We start from the raw sequence: 20,205 nt of genomic DNA, 5'->3' as shown, positions 1-20,205 counted from the left end.
AGTAACTAGGTTGACAGGGATGCTAGGTCGACAGGGTCTCTAGGTCGACATGTTCTAGGTCAACAGGTCAAAAGGCCGACATGAGGTTTTTATGTTTTTTTGGGTGTCGTTTTCTTCGTAGAGTGCCCGGGAACCCTAATTAGTGCACCGTGTCCCCTCGCATGTTTCGCTTCGCTCGCCATGCTTCGGGCAAGGTACCTCGTTGCGTTCGGCACATGTTACTGTTCCCAATCGTAGTCCGTGCGGATTGTTAAGTATGAAAAGGTTCAAAAAAAGAAAAAAAATTTGAAAAACTCATGTGGACCTCTTGACCTGTCGACCTAGAACATGTCGACCTAGAGACCTTGTCAACCTAGAAACCCGGTCGACCTAGTTACTGTTGAACAAGAGTGGTCGACCTAGATAGTGTCGACCTAGTTACTGTCGACCTAGAGACCGGATCCCGGTACGTTTTCCTGAATGGCTACAATACATTACTATATATATATATATATATATAGATATATATAGATATATATAGATATAGAGATATATATATATATATATATAGAGAGAGAGAGAGAGACTGTTAGTGAGGTAGCTAGAGCCTGCAGCCCCCAAATGATATTACATTACATACCTCACATATACCTCTCATAGGGGTTATACAGCCCCATATGCTGTGTAATGGAACTGAAAGGGCATTATGGGTAATTTTGGTTACCACAAAGTGAGTCCTGGAGTGACGAGCTCCGCTCAATGCTCCCTGCCTGGTTTATGGCTGACCAAACCAATGAATCGCCCTCAGCTGACAGGGCTTGTAAGGGCCGAGGCTGCTAGCATTACCAGGGGAGAAGAGATTACAGTGACCTAGCTGAATAAATGTGACCAAAGCCGCAGAGTAACAGCTGCATCTGTCTGCAAAGGTCTCCGCGTCTCTAAGCTGGGCACAGGACGCGCTCGCTGGTAGATAATTGCCCGTGTAGTAATGGCGGGCAATCATTGCCTCGTTAGGTCTCTCCCAGTGCGGGGCCTCTGCACCTATTTCCTGCCATCACCTCTGATAATGGTAGCTGGGAGCCCGATAATTTAGTCTGCTGTACTCTGCATATGTTTGTATGCCTGCATGGGGCATTTAAGGAGAGCACGATAAAGGGTCACAAAAGACCTGCAGGAGGAGATACAGAAGAATAACCTATGGACAGAGATCTTTGTGGTTTATAGGACCTTGAAGTGTCCCCAAACCTGGCCCTGTGACCCCCGCCACTCATTAGTAACCGGGATGTTGGACCAAATGTCAGCGACAGGCGAAGGATGCATGAGCATTAGTTATGTCGAGGGAAGTAATTCTCTGAGCTCCGCAGGAAAGTCCCGCACATAAGCCGGCCATACACTCAGCAATAAACGCTCATATAAGGTCAATAAACCGCAGAGCCTGATGAAGGACGTGGACAGGAACAACAGTTGCTCAACGCCTGGTAATGGCTAAAAAAGAGCCCTGTCACCAGACATTACACTCTTAAAAGGCCGGGCCTTCGGATTTGGGTGGCAGAAGGGCATTGTATCCTGACCAGAGACTGCTGTTCCATCTTTCTGGCACCCCCACCCCACCTTCCAGGACCAGAGAAGCGGTTACTGAGTCTGCCTATAGTTCATCACACTTTGGGACAGATTGCGGTGAAGTATTTATTTATAAAGATATGTTTCATAATTTTTTTATGAGGAAAAATATGAACATTTACATTTTTATGCTTGGTTGACGTTTTTAAAGACGTTTTTAAAGACCCTGAATATGCTGTTTTTTTTGTGACTGACTGGTTTTAAAGACCATTGACAATGAAAGAAACCTTTTGATGAGCGGTTCCACCTATTGTCCTATTGTTAGGTGAGTGTTAAGCTCGACACAACACCCGTATTGAGGTAAGGAGCATTGAAGAAACCTTTTGAAGGACATATCTCACTGAGGTTAGGAAGATCATCATTGTCATCCTTTACCTTTGTTATTCTGCCTTTTCTTTTTGAGAGGGAATCTTTTTGAGATAGCACCTTGGATCCAGAAGATCCAGAGTATTCCGTTACTAATAGCGTTTTTGGACCACGTTTTCGGATTAAGCTGCAGTTTGGGGAGCGCAAGTTACATCATTTTCTCCGTTTATGTCCCAGTAATGAGGTCCAGGTATAGCCAACGATTCTCCAACTTCCTCCTGGCTTCTAGTGCTGACTATGGTAGTCAGGTAATAGGCATTGACTTACATGACTGGTTAGACAGAGGTAAGCTAGGAGCACCTGCTTGTATGGCCCGACTGTGCGCTGCATGACCTTTTCAAATGATCATCCAGCCTACACATTGCTGATGGGAATCACACAAGTGCTTCCTTGGGTGCAGAACACACCTTGACCGGACGGTAAAACAGGCCCTGAGTGGCTAATCCCCCTCCTACCATGATAATGACGGCAAAGCCACACGAAAAATGCAGCGCGTGATGCTCTCTGCGAGCAGCCCAACAATGAATCAAACTGCGAGGGAGAAAGCGAGGGGTGTAATCTCGCAGAAGACACCGGCAGGTGCAGAAACCTGCAAACTCTGCAAAAGGCGGCTACCGTTCAAAAATGTGATGGGAATTACGTTTCAGTTTCTTAATTAAGTTGAGCTTATTTTTGCACTCAGTAAGCATAAAAACAGCTATTTTAAATAGTCCCGCATAAGCACTCCGTCGCCGGATCACCTAGCCTGAACCTACCACTTGCAGAGACCTCGCAGCTCAAAGTGCGGCAGAGATATCCCAACTAGAGGAATAGACAGACGGTGATGGTCGTTGAGGAAGTCTCTGCCGCAGAGCCTCCTGCTGAGAGCATGCGCTTATTTTTGTGCGAATGAGCCCCTATTTATAAGGACAGACGCCTGGATCAGCGGGCCGAGATGACGCCAACTGTAGAGGTGCAACACTTTTCTGCTTGAAGGATCTGATGCTGTGATTCCGGTTGAAGGCAGGCGTATACTGCGCAGACGGCACAGCTATTGGCGAGTTTATGCAAATGTCGATACAAACGCCTTGCCTACTGCACATCCGTGTGGCCGAATGTGAAAGGACGGAGACACCCACTTTTAGCGTTCATGCGCGCTGTGATACTGGGGGTCATCCAGGTGTGGACGGAGTAGCGATCACTACTAGCGACAGCTCCGTCTGTAAATGTAAACGGACACCTCCTGCTGCAGTAACGATCAGAGCTGCGTCCTAGGACACAGGCATTGGATCACCGAGTCACCATCGGGCGACTCGCAGCAGCCATGGCGTCGGGCAAATCGCCTGTCGCAGATCCTCGAAAGAGGCCGGTAAAATTCCGTTCAGCAACGGAGATCCCTGGCCTCTTCCCTCCCCCTAAACGGAGGCCGTGGCCGCCCCCTCTCCACCCCCAAACGGCATCAGACTGTCAATCACATGACCCATTCGCCCATGCACAGAATTTTTATACCGTTTGAATGAAAGTCTGTGTCTCACGGACAAGTATTTGTGTTTTGCAAACCTACTGTAGTCACAGAAAGCATGAGATATATAAACAGCGAATGGGTATTTGCTGCAGCTAATAATATCATCGTTTTATACGCCAATCCTTCCCCCTTATGGTTCTTAATTAGGCAGAGTCACTTGTCTAAGGGATGCGCGATAAGAATTATCTCCCAAGCTACAAGACAGAAGCGTTCAGGAGAATTTATGGCCTATTATATTTCAATGCAGGAGCCGAGTCCCCGGTGGTTTAACAGTAATTTGTGTTTACTGCCTTGCTGAAAACCTAAATTAAAATTCTATGTAAAGTATGCCAAAAAAAAGTGATATAAGTAAGTATGATAACGCTCCGCTTCCAACGGCGGTATTGATGCTGACAGGGAAAATTGTAATGAAGAAAAATACGTCAAATACTAAATTGTACAGACTATTCCTCTCCTGGCTCCGTCCACTCCAGGAAACTTGTAGCGAGCTGTATAACCAGCGGTGAAAGTACAGCACGGCAAGAGGCGGGCCACCTCAGCGACGTGGGTTAATTGCTCCGGCTTATACTAACCACACGTTAGAAATAATAATGTAAAAAAAAAAAAAAAAAAAGGGGAACAAAAAATATGGCCCAGATTTATCAAGCCTTGGAGAGTGATAAATTGCACGGCGATTAAGTACCAGCCAATCAGCTTCTAATTGTCATTTTTCAAACACAGCCTGTAACATGGCAGTTAGGAGCTGATTGGCTGCTACTTTATCTCCAGCGACTTATCTCCATCAAAGGCTGGATAACTCTGGGCCTATATGTACTGTATAATCAGAATTATCACCCTACAGAAGTGTCCTCATACAGTCACGGAAAACAACCCATATCGGTGCGCCAGGTCCCGCACAACGCAGCTTTTTTTGCACTGTTTTTGTTTCAAAATCATGCTATATGGGAGGATCCTGGGGAATAGAGGGGGGGGGGGGCCGCAGCCGGGTGTCACCCTTCCAGGGGGTGAAACCAAAATGGCGGCTCCACCATAGTGACAGGAGCCGGGTGCTGCAGTGTTATATTCTCCTGCAGCGCCCGGCTCCTGTTACTGAGAAGAACCTGGCATTGCAGGCAGTAGTCTCTAGGGGCAAACCAGCATATCCAGGAATGCTGGCCACGCCCCCTGGAGTGAGGCAATCAGGGGCTTTACAATAGGCCACGCCCCACAGTGACAGGAGCCGGATGCTACAGTGTTATATTCTCCTGCAGCGCCCACCTCCTGTTACTGAGAAGAACCTGACATTGAAGGCACTAGTCTCTAGGTGGTATGGCTACCATATCAAGGAATGCTGGCCACACCCCCTGGAGTGAGGCAATCAGGGGCTTTACAATAGGCCACGCCCCACAGTGACAGGAGCCAGATGCTACAGTGTTATATTCTCCTGCAGCGCCCACCTCCTGTTACTGAGAAGAACCTGACATTGAAGGCACTAGTCTCTAGGTGGTATGGCTACCATATCAAGGAATGCTGGCCACACCCCCTGGAGTGAGGCAATCAGGGGTTTTACAATAGGCCACGCCCTACAGTGACAGGAGCCAGATGCTACAGTGTTATATTCTCCTGCAGCGCCCACCTCCTGTTACTGAGAAGAACCTGACATTGAAGGCACTAGTCTCTAGGTGGTATGGCTACCATATCAAGGAATGCTGGCCACATACCCTAGACCAGGGGTGGGAAACCTTTTCTCTACCAAGGGCCATTTGGATATTTATAAAATCCTTCAGGGACCATACAAAAATTCTCAACTTAAAAATTTCCCTGCCCCCAAGTAGGTCTGCCCCTTAGAGGTACTGAGTGCACGTGCCAAAAAATGGGTGTGGCCATTTAAAATTGGACGTGATACACATATGCCCCCACAGTGCCAGATCCACAAATGCCCCCACAGTGCCAGATCCACAAATGCCCCCACAGTGCCAGATCCACAAATGTCCCCACAGTGCCAGATCCACAAATGTCCCCACAGTGCCAGATCCACAATTGCCCCCACAGTGCCAGGTCCACAATTGCCCCCACAGTGCCAGATCCACAATTGCCCCCACAGTGCCAGATCCACAAATGTCCCCACAGTGCCAGATCCACAATTGCCCCCACAGTGCCAGATCCACAATTGCCCCCACAGTGTCAGGTATACAAATGCCCCCACAGTGCCAGATCCACAAATGCCCCCACAGTGCCAGGTATACAAATGCCCCCACAGTGCCAGATCCACAAATGCCCCCACAGTGCCAGATCCACAAATGCCCCCACAGTGCCAGATCCACAAATGCCCCCACAGTGCCCCCCTACCCCACTGTGCTGCTCACCGCTGCTGCTGCTCCATCCGGCGGCGTGTCTCGGGTGTCAGGACAGGGAGGAGAGCGCGGCTATGTTGGGCGGCGGTGGCGTGTAGGACCTCAAACCAGCCGCCGGTTCGTGAGCCAATCAGAGCTCACGGGCCGGCAGCGGCGGCTCCTGATTGGCTGCTGGTCCGCGAGCTCTGATTGGCTCATGAACCGGTGGCTAGTTTGAGATCTTACCTGCCGCCAGACATAGTAGCTGCGCTCTCCTCCCTGCCCTGACAGCTGAGACACGCCGTCGCCAGACTGAGCGGCGGCGTGTCTCACTGACACAAGCGGGTGGGCCGGAACAAACGGCTTTGCGGGCCTAATATGGCCCGCGGGCCGGAGGTTCCCCACCCCTGCCCTAGAGTGAGGTAGATGGGGGCTTCCCAATAGGCCACGCCCTGTAGTGACATCAGCACTTTTGCTGGACATGCCCACCTTTGGCGCGGCTTTGGCGCAAAGTCTATGGAGCACCAAATGGGGCTGTAAAATAACAAATCCAAATGAGTTTGTGATTTGAAGATATCTAGCCACCACAAAATTAAACTGTATTAATTGCGTCATTTATTACATGTATTTATTTTTAAAATCACTGTCTCTGTCCCTTCTATACTCAGATGGACGACACGGGCCCTGCAAACCACATGAATGCATTACAGCGCATCACTTCCTCCGCGGCTTCCTGTCATCATGCTCTCACTACATAAAGGCTCTATCACAGCTTACCATGTGTGCAGAGGGGGGTGCAGCTGGGTCTGTCTCGGAGCTGGTGACTGTTTGACTATGGTACGTTACCAGGTCAGAGCACGCATCCGGGACGTTTACTGTAATGCAAAGCGTTAGGAAAGCATACATTAGAGAAGAATGGCGTAAGGATGTGGTTTATCAATTGCCAGTATGCACAAATATCGCCCTGCCGTATACAGCATGACTGCACTACAGAACATCCCGTTATCAAAATTGCATTTGCCAGGTCCCTTTACTAGTATAAAATAATGACTAAAGGCCTAATTCAGCATGGATCGTTATTCTGAGAAATTTCAGTTGTCTGCGAGTAGAATGGCGCCGTCCCGACAGGAAGATAAGAACGCCCCGTGCAAATTTGCAAATGCATCGCAGATCGCTACCCACTCAAAGATTCATACGGAACAGCAAAGAGTTTTTTCCGTCTGAGCAAATATGGGTAGGTCTGAGGCTGCCACTTATCTGCGACTGAAACGGGCTGGAAGTGGTCTGCGCTGACGTCAGAGACCCTCCCTAAAAACATCTGGGCACGCCTGCGTTTTTTCTGACACACCCAGAAAAGGGCAGTTTTCCGCCCAGGAACGCCGGCTTCCTGTCAGTCAAACAGCGGATACATTGCGTTTACGATCTGTACGTTATTTACTGTCACTATTACCCCATGCGTGTGCGCTACGCATGAGCAGTCATTCAATAATCGCCCAATCCGGAGAGCAGGAGCTGCGCTGGTAGGGCGCTACTCTTCAGGTACAAAAGCATTGCTGCCGTGCGATGCTTTTGTACCTGTGTGGGGAGGGGGGGGGGCAGAGCCAGACATGCGGGGCCGACTAGCCCTGTGCTGGGCGTCCCCCCGCATGTCTGTCAGGAGCGGTTCTAGGCACGGGCGAGCAGGGTGGGCGCCTGGGATGCTGCGGCACACGGGCGCGGCCGCAGTGGCAATCACCCCGTGTTTGGGGAAATGGAGCTCTAAAGACATATGGTTTTTTGGGTGAGTGGGCAATTGAGTGGTCTGTGGGGCCTACTACGATGTCTCTTTTTTTAAATTACATTTTACGTTTTCATTCACTAATGACATTAACGGTAGTGGGCCTGATTCGGATTTGGAAGCAAGTCAGAAAAAGCGTGTTTGTATCTGGAACAAACCATGTTGCCATGCAAGAGGAGCAAATACATTTATATTGTTTCTGTGCAGGGTAAATACTGGCTGCATTTGCATGCAGCCCACACATGTTACACAGCTTTATTTTCAATCTGCAATTTAGATTTCAGTTTGTACACACCCCACCCATATCTAACTCTCTCTGCACATGTTACATCTGCCCCACCTGCCGTGCAGCATGGTTTTGCCCACTTGCTTGCCTTTTTGCTTTACTTCCACATCTGAATAACCTCTAATGTGCAGCTAAGGTGAGAGGTAATAATAGCTATGTCATACACAACTACATACAGTCATACACCATAGCACTCTGTATTTCGTACACGAGCAGTAAGGGTTTCTTCTGGCCTGCGCTGTGTTGCCGATAATCACTCCAAGCGTCTAGTTCAAACTGCGTACATCGTCACGTGACATTGAGCACTGTGCGATCCTGGTGTTGGGCCTTCCCTGCACACCAGAACACGGCCTGTCTGCTGTGTGTGGTGTCAAATTCTGAGGAGAAGTTAGAGTTCTACAGTATATATATATATATATATATATATATGTATGTATATAATTCTGACAATGTATAGTCCCTCTGCAGAACACCTGACCAGACCTGTGAGTCACCTGCCCTATAGATTTCCTTTATGAGTCTGACAGGAGATATATAATGAGGCTGTGTCAGCGCCTGTTCTTTGTACTGTGAGAGAAGCTACGTTCCTCATTTACCTCAGCTGACCCTCGCCTGCCATATAGCAGTTTAAACAGAGCCGGGGACTCCTTGTCAGCGGAGCAAATAGCAAATGTAAACGGCACAGACAAATCCCTTCGCTCTCCATTTGTCATCTGCGTGTGTATACAGTGAGGTGGGGGAATGTGTTAAATGGGTGAAGGTTTGCGTCTTTATAACAAATTTTATGACACCGTACAATGCGGCCGCTCGTTTGAACCTGTCTGGGCTACTCTGGAAACAATCATTAATAATGTATAAATACGAGGCACCAGTAATTCTCGCCTGCCCGGGCCCATGGTGGGGCTGTGCATTCACACAGCAGCTGCAGCAGACTGAGCAGAGAATATCCATGGCCGCCTGATGCGGAACTGCGCTACTAACCGTGGTGCAGAGACGCCAGATTGCATAGCGTATTGCAAGTGATGTCACGGCGTGCGCACTAAGAAAGCGAACGCATGTGCGGGCGCTCAGGCAGGCCCGCACATATCTCATCTTACCCCAGGTAAGGCGGAACAGTCTCCCCCAAACATTGTATTTGCCTGCAAACCCGATGAAGGGCCCTGAAGACAGGAGTGCCCGGTGGAGGGGTGTATGTTAGATTGTGCATACCTCCCAACATAACCCATTCCAGAAGGGACAAAATGCTCTCCACCTGGACTTCCCTCTTAATATATGACAGGACTACAGTGTATTCTGGCCCTCATTCCGAGTTGTTCGCTCGCAAGCTGCTTTTAGCAGCTTTGCACACGCTAAGCCGCCGCCTACTGGGAGTGAATCTTAGCTTAGCAGAATTGCGAACGAAAGATTCGCAATATTGCGAAAAGATTTTTCTGTGCAGTTTCTGAGTAGCTCGAGACTTACTCTTCCAGTGCGATCAGTTCCGTGCTTGTCGTTCCTGGTTTGACATCACAAACACACCCAGCGTTCGCCCAGACACTCCCCCGTTTCTCCAGCCACTCCCGCGTTTTTTCCAGAAACGGCAGCATTTTTTCACACCCTCCCATAAAACGGCCAGTTTCCGCCCAGAAACACCCACTTCCTGTCAATCACACGCCGATCACCAGAACGAAAAAAAAACCTCGTAATGCCGTGAGTAAAATACCAAACTTCTTAGCAAATTTACTTGGCGCAGTCGCAGTGCGAACATTGCGCATGCGCAATTAGCGGAAAATCGCTGCGATGCGAAGAAAATTACCGAGCGAACAACTTGGAATGAGGGCCTCTGTACAGTGCATTGCTGTTATTAGTCTGGTACATTATCATGTATGCACTAGCAGTATTTGTAATAAATACATTTATCAAGAGGCCCCGACCGTGCATTCTCTACTGGTTAGCCAAGCCTCTGTGGCAGCTGGCTACACCCCCTCTGGAGACAGGCCACACCCCTAAACATGGGCCCCTAACACTGCATCCCCCCGGCGGGCCCTACATGCCCCACTCCAACACTGTCAGGAGGTCTCTAGACCCTCATTAGATCACGGGTTATATAGGACAGGCAGGGAGGAGGAGGAGCTGGGATATCTGTGGCACTTACAGCTCTCTCCAGGGTGGTCTTCAGTATGCCGGCTGTCGGGATCCCGGCGCACAGTATACCGGCGCCGTAATCACGACAGCTGGCATACCGACACTTATTCTCCCTTGTGGGGGTCCACGACCCCCCTGGAGGGAGAATAAAACAGCGTGGCACGCATAGCGCGCCACCGTGCCTGCAGCGTGGCTAGCGCAGCGAGCCCGCAAGGGGCTCATTTGCGCTCACCACACTGTCGGTATGCCAGCGGTCGGGCTCCCGGCGCCGGTATGCTGGTCGCCGGGAGCCCGACCGCCGGCATACCATACTACACCCCTCTCTCCACCCTCCTATCTCTTCTCTGGTCAGAAAGCTCCGTGATACTCCTGTGTCTCTGCCTGTACTGCATACTGTCCTGCTTGCATTCTGGCTGCCTGGTTCTGCTGCTGCACAAGAGGGAAAGCTATTGGTGTAAGTGTCCTCTGACTGGGGAAGGGGGGGCGCCCTGACAAAGGGGTCCCGGGGTACAATATGCCCTGTGCCCCTCCTCCTTAACCTGGCTATGCGTGTGTGGCCTGATGGTTTTGCATGCATCATACATCAGCTGAGTCCAAACCCAATAGTAAAGTAACTGTACCAGCTGGTTTATCTGGTGAAGGTAATAGGTGAAGCTACCTGTACATAAATCAGTCCCCAAATCACACCAAGACGAATGTAAAATATAGTTTTGCTATGTAATTTTACCTAGTGTCAACAATGGTACTAGTAAGCCTGCTTTAAATCCCTTCCATTGTTTGCCTTCTCTTCCCCACAGTAATCTGGTGCCTGATTAAGAGGTGGACGCAGTTGCAGCCGCTGCTACATATTTCTGCGCCACTTGACACAAATGTATGCAAATAGAATGTCCGTCTGAACATGGTTGCTGGCGCCAGTGCAAATGCCACAAAAGACGCCACTCCCGTCACCTTCCGCGCATGCCCACCAAAATTTCCCCTGATTTAGTCCTATGACCCCCAGTGGTGACACATGCGCAGTGCGACTCGGACGGCTTCTTGTGTCTGACATTGCCGCTGCGACCAACTCTGAAACAGGCCCTTCATCTCCTCCCAATAAAAAGTTATTATATCTGTTTTGTTCAATAATATTCAAACATACGGTAAGTAGTTTATCACATGACAGTTAGTATTACACAAATGGATCATAGGCACCGGCATCAAAGCAGGACCTGGCTCATAGGTTAAGAGCATCTGGGGAGTATCCAGGGCTGAAGTTCCATGAAGAACTGAGAGTAATTAGCAGTCGGCTTTCCTGTGTCTGTTTGTGCAGTTACATACCGCGCTGCACTTCAATGGCACAAGAGGAACACTTGAGATTAGTAATAGAACGATACACTTTATTCTTGCTTTCAGATGTGCACAGACGTCTACAGGCTTTCAGGTGCATAATATATCACAGCTTACTGTACAGGCTACACACACACACACACACACACACACACACACACACACACACACACAGCGCAAACATACAGCAATGTAAAGTAGATATGCAATGATAAAGTCAGTACCAGAATTGGTGGCCCGTGGGCCAAATGCGGTCCACAAACCATTGCAGAGTGTCCAGCTGCTGCTGTTTGTTGCTTCTCTGCTGTTACTGCCACTGTATGCAGTTGGTGGGCAATTTTTGCTATGAGCTTGTGTGCTGGGGATGAGGCCTATGTGTGAGGGAGGAGGTGAACGGGTGTAGTATGGGTGGCCGGTGAGCGGGATCCCGGTGGCCATCATACCGATGCCGGGATCCCAGTTGCCGGCATGCCAGCAGCGAGGCAAGCGCAAATGAGCCACTTGCGGGGCGAGCGCAAATGAGCCCCTTGCAGGGCACGGTGGTGCACCAAGTGCGCCACACTATTTATTCTCCCTCCAGTGGGGTCGTGGACCCCCAAGAGGGAGAATAATTGACGGTTTGACGGGTGTCGGGATTCCGGCGCCGGTATACTGAGCGCCGGGATCCCAACAGGCGGCATACTGAGGTGAACAGGAGCCTGCCAAGCACGTTCCTGACTGACTGGACTAACAATAAGTCTGAGGTAAGTAGCAGCGTTAGCAGTGATTAAAGCAATGGCCCTCATTCCGAGTTGTTCGCTCGGTATTTTTCATCGCATCGCAGTGAAAATCCGCTTAGTACGCATGCGCAATGTTCGCACTGCGACTGCGCCAAGTAACTTTACTATGATGAAAGTATTTTTACTCACGGCTTTTTCTTCGCTCCGGCGATCGTAATGTGATTGACAGGAAATGGGTGTTACTGGGCGGAAACACGGCGTTTCAGGGGCGTGTGGCTGAAAACGCTACCGTTTCCGGAAAAAACGCAGGAGTGGCCGGGGAAACGGTGGGAGTGCCTGGGCGAACGCTGGGTGTGTTTGTGACGTCAACCAGGAACGACAAGCACTGAAATGATCGCACAGGCAGAGTAAGTCTGGAGCTACTCTGAAACTGCTAAGTAGTTAGTAATCGCAATATTGCGAATACATCGGTCGCAATTTTAAGAAGCTAAGATTCACTCCCAGTAGGCGGCGGCTTAGCGTGTGTAACTCTGCTAAAATCGCCTTGCGACCGATCAACTCGGAATGAGGGCCAATATTTTAGTGTTAATTACCTTTGTTGTGTGACATAATGTGGACTGTGGGGGTCATTCAGACCCGATCGCACGCTAGCTTTTTTTCGCAGCGGTGCGATCGGGTCTGAACTGCGCATGTGTATGCACCGCAATGCGCAAGCACGTCGGCCATCGGCGGACAGCGACGGATTTTACGAAGAAAACAATCGCACTGGCGATCGCAAGAAGATTGACAGGAAGAGGCCATTTTGTGGGTGGCAACTGACCGTTTTTAAGGAGTGTCTGGGAGAATGCAGGCGCGCCCAGCCGTTCGGAAGGAGGGTTTCTGACGTCAGCATCAATCCGGATCGTCGCAGCGGCTGAGTAAGTCCTGGGCTGTGCAGAGGCTGCACAAACTTCGACCTAGTGCATGTCGACCAATAGTGGTCGACCTAATGACTGTCGACCTACTGACCGTAAGCCGACATAATATGTAATGGGGGCGCTGTGTGACATAATATGTACTGAGGGGACTGTGTGACATAATGTAAACAGGGGGCACTGTGTCACATAATGTGAACTGAGGGCACTGTCTGACATAATGTAAACTAGGGACACTGTGTGACATTATATGCACTGGGGGCACTGTGTGACATAATGTGAACTGGGGGCACTGTCTGACATAATGTAAACTGGGGTACTGTGTGACATAATGTAAACGGGGTGCACTGTCTGACATAATGTGTACTAGGGGCACTGTGTGACATAATGTGAACTGGGGGACACTGTGTGACATAATGTGAACTGGGGCACTGTGTAACATAACGTAAACTGGGGGCACTGTGTGACATAATGTGTACTGGGGCACTGTGTGACATAATGTGTACTGGGGGCACTGTGTGACATAATGTGTACTGGGGGCACTTTGTGACATAATGTGAACTGGGGGCAATGTCTGACATATTGTGAACTGGGGCACTGTGTGACATAATGTAACTGGGGCACTGTCTAACATAATGTGAACTGGGGGCACTGTCTGACATAATGTAAACTGGAGTACTGTGTGACATAATGTAAACAGGGGGCACTGTCTAACATAATGTGAACTGAGGGTACTGTCTGACATAATATGAACTGGGAATATTGTGTGGCATACTTTGGACTGGGGCACTGTGTGGCATAATGTGTACTGAGGGCACTGTCTGACATAATCTGTACTGGGGCACTGTGTGACATAATGTGTACTGGGGGCACTGTGTGACATAATGCGTACTGGGGGCACTGTGTCATAATGTGTACTGGGGGCACTGTGTGACATAATGTGAACTGAGGGCACTGTCTGACATAATGTAAACTAGGGACACTGTGTGACATAATATGTACTGGGGGCACTGTGTGACATAATGTGAACTGAGGGCACTGTCTGACATAATGTAAACTAGGGACACTGTGTGACATAATATGTACTGGGGGCACTGTGTGGCATAATGTGTACTGAGGGCACTGTCTGACATAATCTGTACTGGGGCACTGTGTGACATAATGTGTACTGGGGGCACTGTGTGACATAATGTGTACTGGGGCACTGTGTCATAATATGTACTGGGGGCACTGTGTGACAATGTGAACTGAGGGCACTGTGTGACATAATGTAAACTAGGGACACTGTGTGACATAATATGTACTGGGGGCACTGTGTGACATAATGTGAACTGAGGGCACTGTCTGACATAATGTAAACTAGGGACACTGTGTGACATAATATGTACTGGGGGCACTGTGTGGCATAATGTGTACTGAGGGCACTGTCTGACATAATCTGTACTGGGGCACTGTGTGACATAATGTGTACTGGGGGCACTGTGTGACATAATGCGTACTGGGGGCACTGTGTCATAATGTGTACTGGGGGCACTGTGTGACATAATGTGATCTGAGGGCACTGTCTGACATAATGTAAACTAGGGACACTGTGTGACATAATATGTACTGGGGGCACTGTGTGACATAATGTGAACTGAGGGCACTGTCTGACATAGGCCCTCATTCCGAGTTGATCGGTCGGTATTTTTCATCGCATCGCAATGAAAATCCGCTTAGTACGCATGCGCAATATTCGCACTGCGACTGCGCCAAGTAATTTAACAATGAAGATAGTATTTTTACTCACGGCTTTTTCATCGCTCCGGCGATCGTAATGTGATTGACAGGAAATGGGTGTTACTGGGCGGAAACACGGCGTTTTATGGGCGTGTGGATGAAAACGCTACCGTTTCCGGAAAAAAACGCAGGAGTGGCTGGAGAAACGGAGGAGTGGCTGGGCGAACGCTGGGTGTGTTTGTGACGTCAAACCAGGAACGACAAGCACTGAACTGATCGCACAGGCAGAGTAAGGTTGAAGTTACTCAGAAACTGCAAAGTAGTTTGTAATCGCAATATTGCGAATACATCGGTCGCAATTTTAAGAAGCTAAGATACACTCCCAGTAGGCGTAGGCTTAGCGTGTGTAACTCTGCTAAATTCGCCTTGCGACCAATCAACTCGGAATGAGGGCCATAATGTAAACTAGGGACACTGTGTGACATAATATGTACTGGGGGCACTGTGTGGCATAATGTGTACTGAGGGCACTGTGTGACATAATCTGTACTGGGGCACTGTGTGACATAATGTGTACTGGGGGCACTGTGTGACATAATGTGTACTGGGGCACTGTGTCATAATATGTACTGGGGGCACTGTGTGACAATGTGAACTGAGGGCACTGTGTGACATAATGTAAACTAGGGACACTGTGTGACATAATATGTACTGGGGGCACTGTGTGACATAATGTGAACTGAGGGCACTGTCTGACATAATGTAAACTAGGGACACTGTGTGACATAATATGTACTGGGGGCACTGTGTGACATAATGTGAACTGGGGGCACTGTCTGACATAATGTAAACTAGGGTTCTGTGTGACATAATGTAAACGGGGTGTACTGTCTGACATAATGTGAACTAAGGGCACTGTCTGACATAATGTGAACTGGGAGTACTGTGTGGCATAATGTGTACTGGGGCACTGTCTGATGTAATGTGAACTGGGAGCACTGTGTGGCATACTTTGGACTGGGGCACTGTCTGATGTAATGTGAACTGGGGGCACTGTCTGATGTAATGTGAACTGGGAGTACTGTGTGGCATAATGTGTACTGGGGACACTGTGTGACATAATGGGTATGGGTCATTATGTCGCCAGTCATTAGGTCGACCACTATTGGTTGACATGCACTAGGTCGACAGGGTGACTAGGTCGACATGGTCATTAAGTTGATATGAACAAGGTTGACATGGAAAAAGGTCTTTTTGGTGTTGTTTTCTTCGTTAAAGTGATGAGGAACCCCAATCAGTGCACCGTGTTCGCTCGCCATGCTTCAGGCAAGGTGCCTCGCCCTGCTACCGCTGTGCTCGGCACAGGTTACCGTTCCCATTTGTAGTCCACGTGATCAGAAAGTATGACAAAGTTCCAAAAAAAAAAAAGGTGAAAAACTCATGTCGACCTTTTCCATGTCGACCTTGTTCATGTCGACCTAGTGACCATGCCGACCAAGTGCACGTCGACCAATAGTGGTCGACCTAATGACTGTCGACCTAAGTCTTGACGACTTAATGACCGTAAACCGACATAATATGTAACGGAGGCGCTGTGTGACATATTGGGGGTCATTCCGAGTTGATCGCTAGCTGCCGTTGTTCTCAGCGCAGCGATCAGGCTAAAAATCGGCTTTTCTGAGCATGCGTACGGGCCGCAGTGCGCACGTGCGACGTACTTTCACAAAAAAACTGTGCAGTTTCACACAAGGTCTAGCGACGCTTTTCAGTCGCACTGCTGATCGGTGAGTGATTGACAGGAAAGGGGCGTTTCTGGGTGGTAACTGAGCGTTTTCCGGGAGTGTGCTAAAAAACGCAGGCGTGCCAGATGATAACGCAGGCGTGCCTGGAAAAACGGGGGAGTGGCTGGCCGACCGCAGGGCGTGTCTGTGACGTCAAAACAGGAACTAAATAGTCTGCAGTGATCGCAAGGAAGGAGTAGGTCTGCAGCTACTCAGAAACTGCATGAAAATATTTTGGAGCAGTTCTGCTAAGCTAAGATACACTCCCAGAGTGCTGCGGCCTAGCGTTTGCACTGATGCTAAAAGCAGCTAGCAAGCAATCAACTCGGAATGAGGGCCCTTGTGTACTGAGGGCACTGTGTGACATAATGTGTACTGAGGGCACTGTGTGACATAATGTGAACTGGGGCACTGTGTGACATAATGTGTACTGAAGGTACTGTGTGACATAATATTAACTCGGAGCACTGTGTGATACAATGTGTACTGAGGACACTGTTTGACATAATGTGAACTGGAAGCATTGTGTAATACTGGGTAATGTGTACTGGGGACACTGTGTGGCATAATGTGTACTGGGGGCACTGTGTTACATAATGGTGGTCATTCTGACTGAGTTGCTTGCTCGTTGCCAATTTTTGCTATTCTGCGATTTGCTGCTAAATGCACATGCGCATGGTACGCAGCGCGCATGCGCTTAGTTATTTAACTAAAAACTTAGCAGTTTTGCTGTTGTTTGTGCGGCGCTTTTCAGTCGCACTGCTGATCGGTGAATGATTGACAGGAAAGGGGCGTTTCTGGGTGGCAACTGAGCGTTTTCCGGGAGTGTGCTAAAAAACGCAGGCGTGTCAGGAAAAAAACGTGGGAGTGTCTGGAGAAACGGGGGAGTGGCTGGCCGAACGCAGGGCGTGTTTGTGATGTCAAACCAGGAACTAAACGGACCGAGCTGATCGCAGTGTAGGAGTAGGTCTGGAGCTGCTCAGAAACTGTAAGAAAATATTTAGTAGCAGTTCTGCTAATCTTTTGTTCGCTATTCTGCTAAGCTAAGATACACTCCCAGAGGGCGGCGGCCTAGCGTTTGCAATGCTGCTAAAAGCAGCTAGCGAGCGAACAACTCGGAATGACCACCAATGTGTACTGATGGCACTGTGTGACATAATGTGAACTGGGGCACTGTGTGACACAATGTGTACTGGGGCACTGTGTGATATAATGGGAACTGAGGGAACTGTGTGACATAATGTGAACTGGGGCACTGTGTGACATAAGGTATACCTGGAGTACTGTGAGAGATAAGGAGTACCTGGGACACTGTGTGACATAAGGTGTACTGGGATGCACTGTGTGACATAATGTGTACTGAGGATACTGTGTGGCATACATTGGACTAAAGGAACTGTGTGACATGATGTGGACTGGGACATTGTGTGACATGTGTACTGAAAGCAGTCTGTAACATAATGTGGACTGAGGATACTGTGTGACATAATATTAACTCGGAGCACTGTGTGATACAATGTGTACTGAGGACACTGTTTGACATAATGTGAACTGGAAGCATTGTGTAATACTGGGTAATGTGTACTGGGGACACTGTGTGGCATAATGTGTACTGGGGGCACTGTGTTACATAATGGTGGTCATTCTGACTGAGTTGCTTGCTCGTTGCCAATTTTTGCTATTCTGCGATTTGCTGCTAAATGCACATGCGCATGGTACGCAGCGCGCATGCGCTTAGTTATTTAACTAAAAACTTAGCAGTTTTGCTGTTGTTTGTGCGGCGCTTTTCAGTCGCACTGCTGATCGGTGAATGATTGACAGGAAAGGGGCGTTTCTGGGTGGTAACTGAGCGTTTTCCGGGAGTGTGCTAAAAAACGCAGGCGTGTCAGGAAAAAACGTGGGAGTGTCTGGAGAAACGGGGGAGTGGCTGGCCGAACGCAGGGCGTGTTTGTGATGTCAAACCAGGAACTAAACGGACCGAGCTGATCGCAGTGTAGGAGTAGGTCTGGAGCTGTTTAGAAACTGTAAGAAAATATTTAGTAGCAGTTCTGCTAATCTTTTGTTCGCTATTCTGCTAAGCTAAGATACACTCCCAGAGGGCGGCGGCCTAGCGTTTGCAATGCTGCTAAAAGCAGCTAGCGAGCGAACAACTCGGAATGACCACCAATGTGTACTGATGGCACTGTGTGACATAATGTGAACTGGGGCACTGTGTGACACAATGTGTACTGGGGCACTGTGTGATATAATGGGAACTGAGGGAACTGTGTGACATAATGTGAACTGGGGCACTGTGTGACATAAGGTATACCTGGAGTACTGTGAGAGATAAGGAGTACCTGGGACACTGTGTGACATAAGGTGTACTGGGATGCACTGTGTGACATAATGTGTACTGAGGATACTGTGTGGCATACATTGGACTAAAGGAACTGTGTGACATGATGTGGACTGGGACATTGTGTGACATGTGTACTGAAAGCAGTCTGTAACATAATGTGGACTGAGGATACTGTGTGACATAATATTAACTCGGAGCACTGTGTGATACAATGTGTACTGAGGACACTGTTTGACATAATGTGAACTGGAAGCATTGTGTAATACTGGGTAATGTGTACTGGGGACACTGTGTGGCATAATGTGTACTGTGGGCACTGTGTTACATAATGGTGGTCATTCTGACTGAGTTGCTTGCTCGTTGCCAATTTTTGCTATTCTGCGATTTGCTGCTAAATGCACATGCGCATGGTACGCAGCGCGCATGCGCTTAGTTATTTAACTAAAAACTTAGCAGTTTTGCTGTTGTTTGTGCGGCGCTTTTCAGTCGCACTGCTGATCGGTGAATGATTGACAGGAAAGGGGCGTTTCTGGGTGGTAACTGAGCGTTTTCCGGGAGTGTGCTAAAAAACGCAGGCGTGTCAGGAAAAAACGTGGGAGTGTCTGGAGAAACGGGGGAGTGGCTGGCCGAACGCAGGGCGTGTTTGTGATGTCAAACCAGGAACTAAACGGACCGAGCTGATCGCAGTGTAGGAGTAGGTCTGGAGCTGCTCAGAAACTGTAAGAAAATATTTAGTAGCAGTTCTGCTAATCTTTTGTTCGCTATTCTGCTAAGCTAAGATACACTCCCAGAGGGCGGCGGCCTAGCGTTTGCAATGCTGCTAAAAGCAGCTAGCGAGCGAACAACTCGGAATGACCACCAATGTGTACTGATGGCACTGTGTGACATAATGTGAACTGGGGCACTGTGTGACACAATGTGTACTGGGGCACTGTGTGATATAATGGGAACTGAGGGAACTGTGTGACATAATGTGAACTGGGGCACTGTGTGACATAAGGTATACCTGGAGTACTGTGAGAAATAAGGAGTACCTGGGACACTGTGTGACATAAGGTGTACTGGGATGCACTGTGTGACATAATGTGTACTGAGGATACTGTGTGGCATACATTGGACTAAAGGAACTGTGTGACATGATGTGGACTGGGACATTGTGTGACATGTGTACTGAAAGCAGTCTGTAACATAATGCGGACTGAGGATACTGTGTGGCATAATGTGAACTGAGTTCGCACTCCTGCATGGCATAAAGTGGACTAGTTGCACTGCATAGCATAATTTGGACTGAGGCCCTGTGTGGCATAATGTGGACTGATGACACTGTATGGCATGTGGAATGGGGCACTGTGTGGCAAAATGTGGACTAATGCACAGCGTGGCATAATGTGGACTGATGACACTGTATGGCGGTGGAATGGGGCACTGTGTGGCAAA

General features: G+C 48.9%; 1 protein-coding gene and 1 long non-coding RNA gene across 3 annotated transcripts in view; one reads left to right on the top strand and one right to left on the bottom strand.

Moving 5' to 3' along the window:
* Nucleotides 1–20,205, bottom strand: part of NCOA1 (nuclear receptor coactivator 1) — a 492,550-nt gene that overhangs the window by 227,617 nt on the left and 244,728 nt on the right. The window contains exons 1-2 of one of the 2 annotated variants that reach the window (XM_063915047.1): nt 8,714–8,804; nt 6,559–6,656 (exon numbers count right to left, since the gene is read on the bottom strand). The exons of the other annotated variant lie outside the window; for it this stretch is intronic. The gene's annotated coding sequence lies outside the window, so the exon portion shown is untranslated. Of the gene's footprint in view, nt 1–6,558; nt 6,657–8,713; nt 8,805–20,205 lie in introns of those variants that run through there. 2 annotated transcript variants of the gene reach the window in all.
* LOC134908859 (uncharacterized) overlaps nt 8,723–20,205 on the top strand; it is a 36,651-nt gene continuing 25,168 nt past the window's right edge. The window contains exon 1 of the long non-coding RNA XR_010175811.1: nt 8,723–8,946. This is a non-coding gene — a long non-coding RNA (uncharacterized LOC134908859). The remainder of the gene's footprint in view (nt 8,947–20,205) is intronic.

The sequence above is a fragment of the Pseudophryne corroboree genome, chromosome 4, assembly GCF_028390025.1.
Source record: "Pseudophryne corroboree isolate aPseCor3 chromosome 4, aPseCor3.hap2, whole genome shotgun sequence".
In the NCBI taxonomy this organism is placed as follows: domain Eukaryota; kingdom Metazoa; phylum Chordata; class Amphibia; order Anura; family Myobatrachidae; genus Pseudophryne; species Pseudophryne corroboree.
This window is presented reverse-complemented; position numbering and strand designations above follow the sequence as displayed.